Below are 12,761 nucleotides of genomic sequence, written 5' to 3'. Positions count from 1 at the left end.
AATGAAAGACCCTGTTGTCCAGGCACCAATTTGTTGTACTTCTGGGTAATGTGAACTGTGCAAACATACGGTAAATGAAGCTAAATCTAATATTTTAAAACAGCAGTCCATCCTTAATTGAATTATTTGCAGCTAGATCAAATTCATCCATTATGTGTTTAGTGCAGCTGCGGCATTCGCTTAGATAACAAATTGTAGTAGCAGACCTGATTGCGTCCTACTAAAATAGAGATTTGATTATCAACTAATCAGAAAGCTTTCACAACTAATTTCAAATCTGCAAAATGCCTTCTCATTTCTTATTTACGTCCATCACAGACTGGTAAAAGACATGTTTTGCTGAAGGAGCATTCCTCTTCTATTTTATGTTTATTTGTATTTGCTCTTGATGTTATTGAGTTTGTATTTGTTATGCTGCTTTTAATAGCTCAATGATGTGTTACACCCTTTTCAGACATGTGACCTGGCCCTGGGAATTTGCTGGCTTGCTAGACCTGGGAATTTGCAGGGTCTAGCAAGCCAGCAAATTCCCAGGTCTCAGCTCCATGACTTTGGTACGGAGCAGGATCGTGTACCCGGGACTTATTCAGCATGGACGGCAGGTACGATTGCGTTCGCGTGCCGAAGCCCACTTGTGCGAACGCCTCTGCCTGATTGACAGGCACAGGCGTTTGCGGGGCTGGACGGGGCATTGACTCTGTGTTTAAAGGGCATTGTAGTGGCGTGGGGGGGGGGGGGGGCATGGTTCGGACAACACAGGTGTGTACGGACTGCTTGCAGGGCGTGCTGCGGCGGCTGCATAACATCACATACTGGCTGCCGCTGCGACCCGAAACATGAAGAGTAGTCACCTGCATTAGCTAGACTGCGTAGGCAGAGGGCCACCCTAAACATGTGAAAGCATCGCCATCGTTCCATGCTTTCGCGGGGGGGGGGGGGGGGGGGGGGTAGGCCCGGCACTGTCAGTGTAATGGATCGTTGATTTGCAATTTTCCACACATCTACGATCCATGCTGAATTGGGCCCTTGGTCCTGGGTTGTTTCCTTTCACACACGCAGAAATACCGGGTTGATGCGCCTTTGCGTGCACACGCCCAGGATATAACTGCATGTGTGACAGGGCTAAAACAGATGCTCATAGAACACTTCCAATGGCACTATGGTTGGTCAGTGACATTCTCCCCAAATATGATGTATTTTAATCCTGCACTAGCATAGTATACAAAGTACATAGTGCAACATCTCACCACCTGGTGCTTGTATTGTAGGTCACAGCACAGGCTTTGGGGGGCTGCTGCATTCTAAGCATTTGTTGCCAATATTTTTTGTCTTGGGCAGATTCCATATATATACTATATATACAGTATGTCCCATGCTTATTAGAATTTTTTTTTTTTCTGTATTTGTTCCTGCCACAGCTGCTGGGAGACTGTTCCATGCATCTATTACCCTTATGAATAAGTTCTTTTTTAATCTTCCTTCCTCCCTCCAAACTGAAAGTATGTCCTTTTCAGGGGCCAACCATTGTATGCAACTTTCTTCTGCAGCAGACACATAATATAGACAGTATATACTTCAAGACTTCAAACAAGCTGACTATCTTGAGGGGTCATGTGGACCTGATTAGGATGCTACTTAAAGCTGTATTATCTGGGAAAGTGTTTTCCTTACATGCCCCTCTCTTTCCCCCATGAATCTCACAGCCTCATGCAAATTCTGGGTAGGGGAAAAGATGATAGGGAGTGAGTGGGAAGGACCAGTCACAAGACACAATCAAGGCATTGCAGCTTGGGTGAGGGCCAAGATATTTCATTGTGACACCCTTAAATTATTGCTTATGGTCACCATCTCTGGTCACCTGGAGTAACTTGGCACACCATCTACACGGTAACAGAGATCAGTCAATCTGAGTTGTCTTTGCTTTTGCTGATTAGGCCTCTTAATGCAGACATCACTGCTCTCTCCCATTCTCCTCACTCACAGACAAAAGGGAACACATGCAGCCAATAGTGCTTCCCAACACAGAAAAGATATCCAACCAACACCGAGAGGTTACCCGAGTGCTGCTGGAAGTTGTAGTTCGGCATAGACTTAGGATCTTATTGCTACAGTGCACTGAGCCTCGCTCTAGGAATACATAGACCATCATGCAATGCAAAGCCGGCCACTTTGCTAACTTTATCAAACGGGACAAAGCAATGAAAGGCAGCCTAACAGAAAAAACCCTATGTGTTTCGTCTATCCCTTCGTTGACTGATGCCCAGCGGGGAGGGCAGGAAGGGGGAGGGGTTGTTTTGGGGGTTCATTTCGCCACCTATGCTTCTGGTCACATTTAAAAAACTTGCAAATATCAATTACATGCTGCAAGTCCTGGGATTCCAAATACGGGAAACTTGCCCATTTGGACAGTACTGTCTTTTCCTAGATGATAGCCTATCCTTGATAGGGTGCAGGGACAGATCATTATTTTATTATTACTGATTTAGTAGGGAAAAACCACTCCAATTATACATTTTCTCCCATCCAATTTAATGGACTATTACAGGATTTTGTTTGTTTGTTTTATTTTATTTGTCAGTTGGTGGAATTCTGTTTACAAAACCCAAATACATAGCCTTCATTTACTGTCCATTGTACATTGTCTATTGAGCTGAAGGTGTAAATTATTCAGGCAGATGTTTAATCACCGAGGGGAAACAAGTTAAGCACAAATTATCACAGTCCTCATTTATCAAGCTTTTAATTCTCAGCAGTAGAGCTAAAACCTCCATGTTCTGTAACGCAGGACTTTATTTTAATATAAATTAAAACAAAAAGTCAGTGTTTATATTTTTTAATTGGAGTTACCACCACATTACTTTTTGCCTTCTAATTTATTTGAGGAGTGGGTATTAGAGTTATCCGCAGTGTTTTTCAGCAGATCATTTATGGCTCAATCTCTCTTGCACAGTAAAGAAGTCACGTTAACCTTGAGCCCAACTCGTTAAAATATATAATAAAGCATTTAAACTACCAAGTAAAAGCTGGCATATAGTACATGTATAACTTTTACATCCCTTTAGAGAGCAAGCAAAATGACAAATGCAAGATGCTATGCAGAAAACCAATGTACCTTCCTTCAGAGCACCCTAGCGAGTCCGGCACAAACAGAGGAATGACAGGGACAGAATTAAAAGTATATTCTCTTTTTATTGGCAAAAAAAGATTTATCAATAAGATAAAACTTGGGTGCTTATATGGGAGGTTAATCTACCAGCTGCTGCGGAACAAGAGAGTAGTCAACTCTCAATAAACCAAAAACATATAAAAACACAAATAACAGAGCTTACATCTGATGTAAATAACGTAGGTTTCAAGTTTGAAAGGTTGTCCAGTAAAAACAATTACAAGTTTAATATAGACATGATTATGATAATACAGTTAAAAAAGTATATTTTAGAAAAATAAGCCTTTAGAAAGATTTAGTATAAAACCCACAAATTTCGCCATACACTGGCATTGCTTGTACCTGAATAGATTAATGGACTCAGTTGCGTAACTTCTGTGGGTGCAGCTGCTATGGGGCGCAGGCTGCTTCAAGGGCCCCCTGCTCACCCTGCACCCAGACACAGAATGCTATAGCTCACCTTCACCCCCCCCCATAAGAACGCGGCCACCGATAGCATAAAAAAAGCCCGGTTCCTCAGTGCTCAGTCAATGTGTATCTTCTCAAATGACGTGCAGGTTCATTAGCCAACCAGAGCTCGCGGACCGGCATCCGCAGCTCCTGATTGACTGCCGGTCCATAAGCTCTGATTGGCGAACAAACCGGTGCCTCATTTGAGAAGATATACACCACCGCCAGAGACCCGAGTCGGACTGAGCACTGAGGGACCGCGCAGCACTCTCCTCTCCTCCCCTCACACTGCAGCAGCAACAGCGACAACAGCAGCAGTAGTGAGCAGCGGATGTGGGGGGAGGGGGGCGGGAATATGCATGGTGGCATTTGTGTATCTGGCACTGTGGGGTATATCTGTATCTGGCACTGTGGGGCATATGTGTATCTGGCACTATGTGGCATATGTGTATCTGCCACTGTGGGGCATTTGTGTATCTGCTACTGTGGGGCATATGTGTATCTGGCACTGTGGGGACAAATCTAGTGCTGTGTGAGCATATGTGTATCTGGCACACGGTGGGGCATGTGTGTATCTGGCACGATTGGGGTCATATGTGTATCTGGCCCCCATATGTGTACCGCACCCCCATTTTCATTGGCCACACCCTTTTTGTTGTTGTTCGTGCCGGAGGCAGTTAGGAGCTGATTGGCTGGCACTTTATTACTCTACCACTTTATCACTTTTTAAGGATTATAACATCTGGCCCTTTGTGTCTAAAATATACATTTTCTTCTAACTTATTTATTCTTGCGCCTGCTCATTAGATGGCAAAATGAATCCGCTGTAATATTGCTTCTCGTAGTCTACAATATGCAAACACAAATAAGCTACAGGGTTTTTTTCAGGTCATTTTTATGAAATCCAAAACAGAAAATCTTTCTTGAAGCATCAGAATTAAACCGTAATTTTGTCCTCTGACTTACAAATCATAATTATTTATGACGGCGTTCACTCTAGAATTAAAATCTGGCGCTTGCTGTCCTGACAATAATATCTGAAGGAAATTACTTTGATTGTTTAATGCATGGTGGAAAGTGGCTGAGCAGCAGCAGCAGAGAACGGCATTTGCCTGTCCAGCTTACTAGAGCATTATGTGAAGTATTCACTTGTTACTGTCAAAGCATCAGACCTCATTTTGGGCAAAATCAATCAAACATACCACCTTGGTGCCAATGTAAATCACTCTTGTCAAAATGTATTGAATATGGAGAATTGGATAGCACAAAGTGATACCAGAGGTGATCACACAGTTTCATTTTTAGTTATTTGTTGTTTACTGTAACATTAAGGGGGGAAAAAGGAGGAAAATTTAGGATCAGCATTTATCCATCTACATTTGCTAATTTTGGATATTTTAATAGGTCTGATTAAGGGGTGGACGCACTGCTGATGTCGGACATAGGGAATTAATTTATGTTAAGTGGCGCAGCACGTGTATCCTGGTTGTGTCCATACAGAGACACAGTTGAGATTTAAAGCACACACAAGGAGAAATGTATTTAAAATGTAATGGGCAGGGACTTACAAACTAAGCAAGGCCCTCCCACCAACACACACGCACACTGCCCCATAGCCTGATTGGCTCATGGATGGCATTAAATTAAGCTCTGACCCTCCATGGCCCCTATCCCACAGCTGCCACCAAGGCCCCCTCTCGGTCTGGAAGACTGAAGTCCCAGCCATCCACCCCCTTTTGGCGGCCCTGGCAGCAGATTAAAGAGGAGCCGGTGCTGAGGGGTGTATGTGAGACTTCTCTCTCTGGACATCAGGGAAACTGGAGGAGCCAGTCCAGGGCTGGAAAACTTTACATCCTGCCCGCAAATTCATTTCACGGCCAGAATATCAGGAGGAGTGGCTGCATATTGGGAGGCATCATGGACCCAGATACTAACTCATCTGCGCATAATCAACCAGCCCTGACTAGTCCTTCTGCCTCTCAGCATTATTAGACACCCTCTATCTTGTGGCAGCGCCTTGTCTTCTCTCCCGGTGGCTCCTCTGTTCTGCTCTGGTGTAGCGGACGCCATGATGTCACGCCACGCTGTACAATAAACTTTATTGTACAGCAGCAGCCGGCGGGCTCTTCTAATAGTTTGCTGTATGGGCAGTGGCCGGTGGGAGATGGTAGAACCATCAACTGGCGGCAGTGGCAGGCGGTATGAGAAGCCCCCACCCTCCACTCTCTATCAGAGTGGCTGAGACCAGGACAGTTGTGCCCACAGTATCCCCTTGATGGCGGCAGTGGTAACAGGGAGGTGTCTTAGCACATGCACGGAGCTGGTCCATCTTATGTGCGTGCTATGGGGGTGCCACGGGTGTGTTGGTTGCATACAGAGATGCTCACATTGTCGGCCATACAGGAATGGAGAAGGCGCACCAACCCACACGGGGTTGGTGCAAGTTTCACTGGTGCTGCTGAAGGTTCTTCCAGAGACGCACCCACTTGGTATGGCAGCGTCTATGGACAGTACTTGCAATTTCATAAGCACTGATGTACGCCAGGGTAGAACTTTGTAGTGGCATTCGCATGAAGTTGCAGATGGACGACCACCAACAGACACAGCCGCTCCGCATCCACCTCTGACTCGCCCCTACTTGTGTAACCCTTCTATACTATAAAAAGGGCACACATCTATTTTTATTATATAAGGGCACACATCTATTTTTATTATATAAGGGCACACATCTATTTTTATTCTATATTTTAGGGGGCCAGTGATGACATTTGGTTTTGCCTTGTAAGTGATTGCCCCTTTCAAAAAACGTCCGAGTTTGTCCAGCATCCCGCACGGCCGCCGGACTCAGGTGGCATTACATTCCGCCAGAAGTCTCATCTGAAGGTGGGAAGAAAGGAAAAAAACTTGTGACTTGTTAATATCAACATATTTGTGTAATATGGTTTTGATGTTGTTATCTCTTTAAAGGCTCAATTCATTAAGCATTGCCAACTTACTGCGAATGGTAGTGGTGGATACTAAAATACCAGAGCAATATAACTCTGCTCCTTTGCGATACCTATTAGTATTACTTTTATAGCAGTGACACTTTGCACTACTTAGTATGACTTGACAGTGAGGGCAGAGGCTTGGGCACTTACACATGCGCATGAAGAGCCCGGTATCCAGTGGAAGGAGCCGACTAGAGGCTCGGGGATCAGAAAGACATAATGATGGTATGAGAGGATTGGTGTTCAAATCCATTTTCTTAAGAGTGTTCTGTAAGTATAGGTGTTCTATAAACGTTTAATTATATATCATTTAGGAAGAGGAATCATAGCAAGTGCTTTCACTGGGCTCCAGGGCTCGCCTTATGTCACTGTTTAAAAAATAGAGGTGGGGATCCAATGCTTTTTCTTGCACAGAGCATCAAAATGTTTAGTTACTGCTCTGTATCATTGTATGAGGATGCCAGGCCAGATTGGGACCCAAAAGTCAACATGAGATATCAAAGAAAGAGAAGTAAAAGAACACAAGGGCATGCACTGAAATTGGAGGGAAGTAGGTTCAGGGGAAACGTGAGGAAAAATGACTTCACAGAAAGGGTAGTGGGCAAGTGGAATAGCCACCCAGCAGAGATGGTAGAGGCTAAGACAGTAGGGCAATTTAAACATGCATGGGCTAGACCTTAGGATATCCGTACAACGAAATAAGAACCAAATACGGTTTGAGGTAACACTATGGTTAAAAAAAGGGGCAGACTAGATGGGCCAAGTGGTTCTTATCTGCCATCAAATTCTATGTTTCTATCCTGTATTACTTTTATAATTAATTTTCACCTACTTTTGTAGAGATTAAGGGAGGATGAATAGATTCCTAACTCTTCTAAACTGCATTCAATTTAAAATACATTTTTCCTAATTACCTTGTTCACATGGTGCACCAATGTGTTGAAACACATATTAAATAAAATTTGATTGAAACTGCAAAATGCACTGGATTGAATACATTCTAAATCAGTGCTGGATTGCAGTGCACCTATTCCTGGTAGATGTGTATAGATTTCTGACATTGCCCACCATGTGTCATGTTCCGTAGCCTGTAAAACTTCTACAGATTACCGGTTTTGAACACCTCATCGTAAGAGTAAGTTTACAATTTTGGCAGAAATTGATGCTCCTATATTGGGATGGCTTTTATAATCTAACATTTGATTTAAACGAAGTAGTTACTTCTTGACAAATGTTGGTAATGTGTTGAATTGGCTTTGACATTTTGAAGTTGGGAATTTGGACAATGAGCACGCTCGGTGATGGTGCACACATGTGAAGAGCGTGGCCATGTATAATGGGGATGTGGCCTCAGCTTTGTGGGTCCAGAGCTTTGTAGTGCATTTCTGTTTTGAAAAGTGAAAGACTGGCACATAAAAGAATGGGCGGTTGAGGATACAGTATAAACAGAAACAATTGGCTACATCACTCACTTCAGATTGAGACTGTATAACAATAATAATAATGAAGGGTGCAGCTGTCAAATGACTCTGCAACTAAGAAAAAAGTGGAAAAGATAATGCTGCATACTCACGAAAAAGACACAGGTTCCCAATATAGTGTAGTATGTATGTCAGTGGCCTCTGGACCTAATATCCTGGATTCTGTTACCGGGTCCGGCAGTCACCATCCTGCTTTGTTCTGTAGCTTCTTATGCACTCTGCACACTATAGGAGTTTATGTGCCGCTCCTCTAAGGTTCTATAAGGACATGCCCCCTAATGTAATCAAAGCCAACCAGCTCAAATTGGATTGTGGTTTTAAAGCTTTTCTGAGCACAAACCTGTGCCATAGGATAGGCTTACAATCTATGCTCCAGAATTCCTAATTTCCATGGTTCTGCGGAGTCCTGTATTTTGATATATACAATGCACCTTCAGGGGTGTAAGTTCATACCAGACACCGGGAGGCAAAATAAAGGATGTTGCCCCTTCTACAGCATCCGTTGGCTCATGCCCAGCACAGCTGAGGAGCAAAGGAGGAAGTTTTGCAATTACATTACTTCTCGGTGATCACTGGGATTGGCTCCTGTCGGAGCCACTGTCTTAGCGACTCACCAATGGTACATCTAGGGCATACAGATTCCTTATTGCCGCACATTGCTACTGCAGCCTCAGTGCAGGCTCCACTCCAGCAGTGGCGGATATAGACTTAACTTTTAGGGGGGGCGGCGGTTTAAGAAGTATGACTCCTCCCCCTAATCATAGCCCCTCCCACTTAGTAATGCCCTTCCCGTTCGCTTCTTAAATTTCCTATTGTTGCCATTACTAATAAAATGTTGCCAGTTAGTGGAGAGAACCCTGCGCACTGGTGATACAGACTGGCGAATCGCCATTCCTTCCATCAGGAGTGGTAGAGGCTAAGACAGTAGAGCAATTTAAACATGCATGGGATAGACATAAAAAAAAAGTAACATAGTATCGAAGGTTGAAAAAAGACAATTGTCCATCGAGTTCAACCTATTTGTGGTCTCCTATGCACGATTATTTTGTAGAAAATTTTGACTGAAGTTGATGACTGCCGTTACGTTTTACCCCTCTTTTTTATAATAACCATAGTGCGTGACTATGCCCCGTAACCCTGGATATCCTTATCCATTAGGAATTTATCTAACCCATTCTTAAAGGTGTTGACTGAGTTGGCCATTACAACTCCCTCAGGCAGGGAATTCCAAACACGTATCGTCCTTACCGTAAAAAAGCCTTTACGCCGTATTGTGCGGAATCTCCTCTAACCTGAGCGAGTGTCCACGAGTTCTCTGTGTTGATCTAACCAAAAACAGGTCCTGCGCAAGATCTGTATAATGTCCCCTTATATATTTGTAAATGTTGATCATGTCCCCTCTTAATCTCCTCTTTTCCAGTATAAACATGCCTAGTCTTGCAAGCCTATCCTCGTATTCCAGCGTCTCCATACCCTTAATTAGTTTGGTCGCCCGCCTTTGAACCTTTTCTAGCTCCAGGATATCCTTTTTGTAGTAAGGTGCCCAGAATTGTACACAGTATTCAAGGTGTGGCCTCACAAGTGATTTATATAACGGGAGTATAATACTCTCGTCCCTAGCATCAATTCCCCGTTTTATGCATGCTAATATCTTATTAGAATTCTTTGCTGCAGTCCTATTTTGGGTACTACTGCTTAGTTTGCTATCTATGAGGACACCCAAGTCCTTTTCCAGTACAGAATCCCCTATTTTTACCCCATTTAGTAGGTAGGTGTTATTTTTAAGGATCTCCTTACAAAGAAATAAGGATCAAATAAGGTTAGAGATAAAAATAATGTAAAAAAAAAAGGGGCAGACTAGATGGGCCAAGTGGTTCTTATCTGCCGACAAATTCTATGTTTCTATAGCACACTGAATGAGCCGAAATTCACATTATAGCACACCGAATGAGCAGAAATTCACATTATAGCACACTGAATGAGCCAAAATTCACATCGTAGCACGCAGAATGAGCCGAAATTCACATTATAGCACACTGAATGAGCCGAAATTCACATTATAGCACACTGTATGAGCCGAAATTCACATTATAGCACACTGTATGAGCTGAAATTCACATTATAGCACGCAGAATGAGCCGAAATTCACATTATAGCACGCAGAATGAGCCGAAATTCACATTATAGCACACTGTATGAGCTGAAATTCACATTATAGCACGCAGAATGAGCCGAAATTCACGTTATAGCACACTGTATGAGCCGAAATTCACATTATAGCACGCAGAATGAGCCGAAATTCACATTATAGCACACTGCATGAGCTGAAATTCACATTATAGCACGCAGAATGAGCCGAAATTCACATTATAGCACACTGAATGAGCCAAAATTCACATTATAGCACACTGAATGAGCCGAAATTCACATTATTGTTAGGCGCGGCGGTCTTCGGCCGTGCCCTGACTGAGCAGCGGTCACGGCCGCCGCGCCTCTCTCCTTCCCTGTCCCCCGCATTGCGCCTAGCAACGCCAGGACGCCGTGCGCACGATAGCCGCCGGGTTCCTGGCAACGCAGGACGCCGTGCGTGCAGGGCCGCCGGGTGCATAGCAACGGGGACGCCACAGGTGGACCGCGTTCCCCGTTGCTAAGAATAGTTAATTAGGTTGCTCGTGCAGCAGGGCAGCTGCACGGCAACTAGTAATTATGGTCTGGGGGCTGGTTCTGCTGGCCCTCCTGTTATTGGCCAGCAGGGCCTTTTTATGTGAGCCAGCACACTGCAGCCCCGCCGGTGATAGCTTCTTGTATGCTGTTCCTGCCTTGCAGAACTCTGTTCCTGTCAGCCGTGTTTGGTGGATCTTGCTCCCTGCCCTTTGGTACTTTGGCGGTCCGAAGCCGGTCCTGGGAATCCTTCTAGTCCTTGCGAACCTGTTTGTCATCTGGGGTTCTCGCCCGGTTTCGTTAGTAGCGGCTTATGCCGCGTGTTGCGGCCTATGCCGCTTAGTGTTTACTTTACTGTGAATTGGTGCATTTGCGGAGGTTTCCACTTTCACTGTCCTCCCCGGAACTCGGCGGTGCCGTGTAGGGGAGTGGACAGTGGTTTCTTTGTAGTTCTTTTTCCTTTGGCGGCGTGCCGCACATACGTTTAGTTTTTAGGTAGTTTATAGCCCCTAGCGTGGTTGTTTCAGTTAGAGGTCCCCTTGTTATTACCCTGTCTCAGTTCACGCCTTGTCTCTCTTTAAGACCTGAGGGGGTATCGGAGTTGGGCAGACCTAATCCGCCCTTCAAACGCGGCTGCCATGGGCCCAAGAAACCATAGTCGTTCAGGCGTGAATTGATAACACGGGTAAGACAACGGAGGTAGGGTGCTAGGGGCTATTTACTTCCCATTTCCCAATCCCAGCATTCCGTCTTGGTGCTCAGGACTCACTACATAAGATCTCCCCTGTCCTGAGCATCAGGATCGTAACATTATCACCGGCCCACATAAAAAAAAAAAAAGGGGTTTAATTTTTCGGCCTCATGAATCCGGCAGGTTTAGGGCAAAACCCCAGTCAGCTTTTGGTTAACCAAATACAGGAATTAACTCAGATGGTTCAGGACCTTACTCTTCGGGTGAGATCGCAGGAAGATCTTTTGCGAGCCTCCCCGAGTATGGTTCCAGAACCAAAGATGCATTTACCTGACCGTTTTTCGGGTAACCGAAAGGATTTTTTTAATTTTAAGGAAGCTTGTAAGCTTTATTTTCGTTTAAGGCCCCGTTCCTCTGGTACTGAGTCTCAGCGGGTCGGGATTGTGATGTCTCTACTTCAGGGTGATCCACAGACCTGGGCGTTTGGGCTAAGAGCGGATGATGCTGCTTTGTTATCAGTAGACGCCTTTTTTAAATCCTTAGGCCTCTTATATGACGACCCAGATAGAGAAGCATCAGCTGAGAGTCACCTGCTTGCCCTTAAGCAAGGCAAAAATCCAGCAGAGGTGTATTGTACCGAATTTCGCCGTTGGTCGAACGACTGTGGCTGGAATGACCCGGCCCTGCGCAGTCAGTTTCGCCTCGGACTGTCGGAAGTGATTAAAGACAGTCTCCTTCAGTACCCCGCTCCTGAGACTCTAGACAAACTCATGGAGCTCGCTATTAAAATTGATCGACGTCTCCGAGAGCGGAGGGCTGAAAGAGGAACAACTTTTAGGCCTAATCCATGTGTATATACTTTTCCCGAGGACGTCGAGGAGCCCATGCAAATGGGTCTCTCCCGGCTGTCCCCAGAGGAAAGAACCAGAAGGTTAAGTTCTGGTCTTTGTTTGTATTGTGGTGGTAAGGGACATATCGCACGTAACTGCCCGAACAAGCCGGAAAACGCTCTGACCAAGTGAATTGTGAGGGGGTTGACTTGGGTCTGCAGTTAATCTCCTCTAATAATTCTCTATTAGTTCCGGTAAAGATTTCCTTTGGCAGCCTCAGTTCGTTGGTGTCGGCCTTCGTCGACAGTGGAGCTGCAGGAAATTTTATGGATTTAGCTTGGGCTAAGGCTTTAGGCGTTCCACTGATACCCTTAGATAGACGTATCACCATGCACGGCTTGGATGGGGGTCCGCTTTCCAATAGGGTTATTACTCACCGCACACCTCCAGTATTGCTGACAGTGGGGGCCCTACATTCAGAAGAAATAGAAT

The 12,761-nt window shown here is 44.8% G+C and overlaps 1 protein-coding gene across 2 annotated transcripts in view; it reads left to right on the top strand.

Annotated features, from left to right (window-relative positions):
• MACROD2 (mono-ADP ribosylhydrolase 2) overlaps window positions 1-12,761 on the top strand; it is a 3,123,444-nt gene that overhangs the window by 1,188,810 nt on the left and 1,921,873 nt on the right. The gene's annotated exons all lie outside the window — the stretch shown is intronic.

Source organism: Pseudophryne corroboree, chromosome 4, assembly GCF_028390025.1.
Source record: "Pseudophryne corroboree isolate aPseCor3 chromosome 4, aPseCor3.hap2, whole genome shotgun sequence".
Lineage (NCBI taxonomy): Eukaryota > Metazoa > Chordata > Amphibia > Anura > Myobatrachidae > Pseudophryne > Pseudophryne corroboree.
Note: the sequence above shows the minus strand (reverse complement) of the source record. Positions and strands in the feature narration are given on the sequence as shown.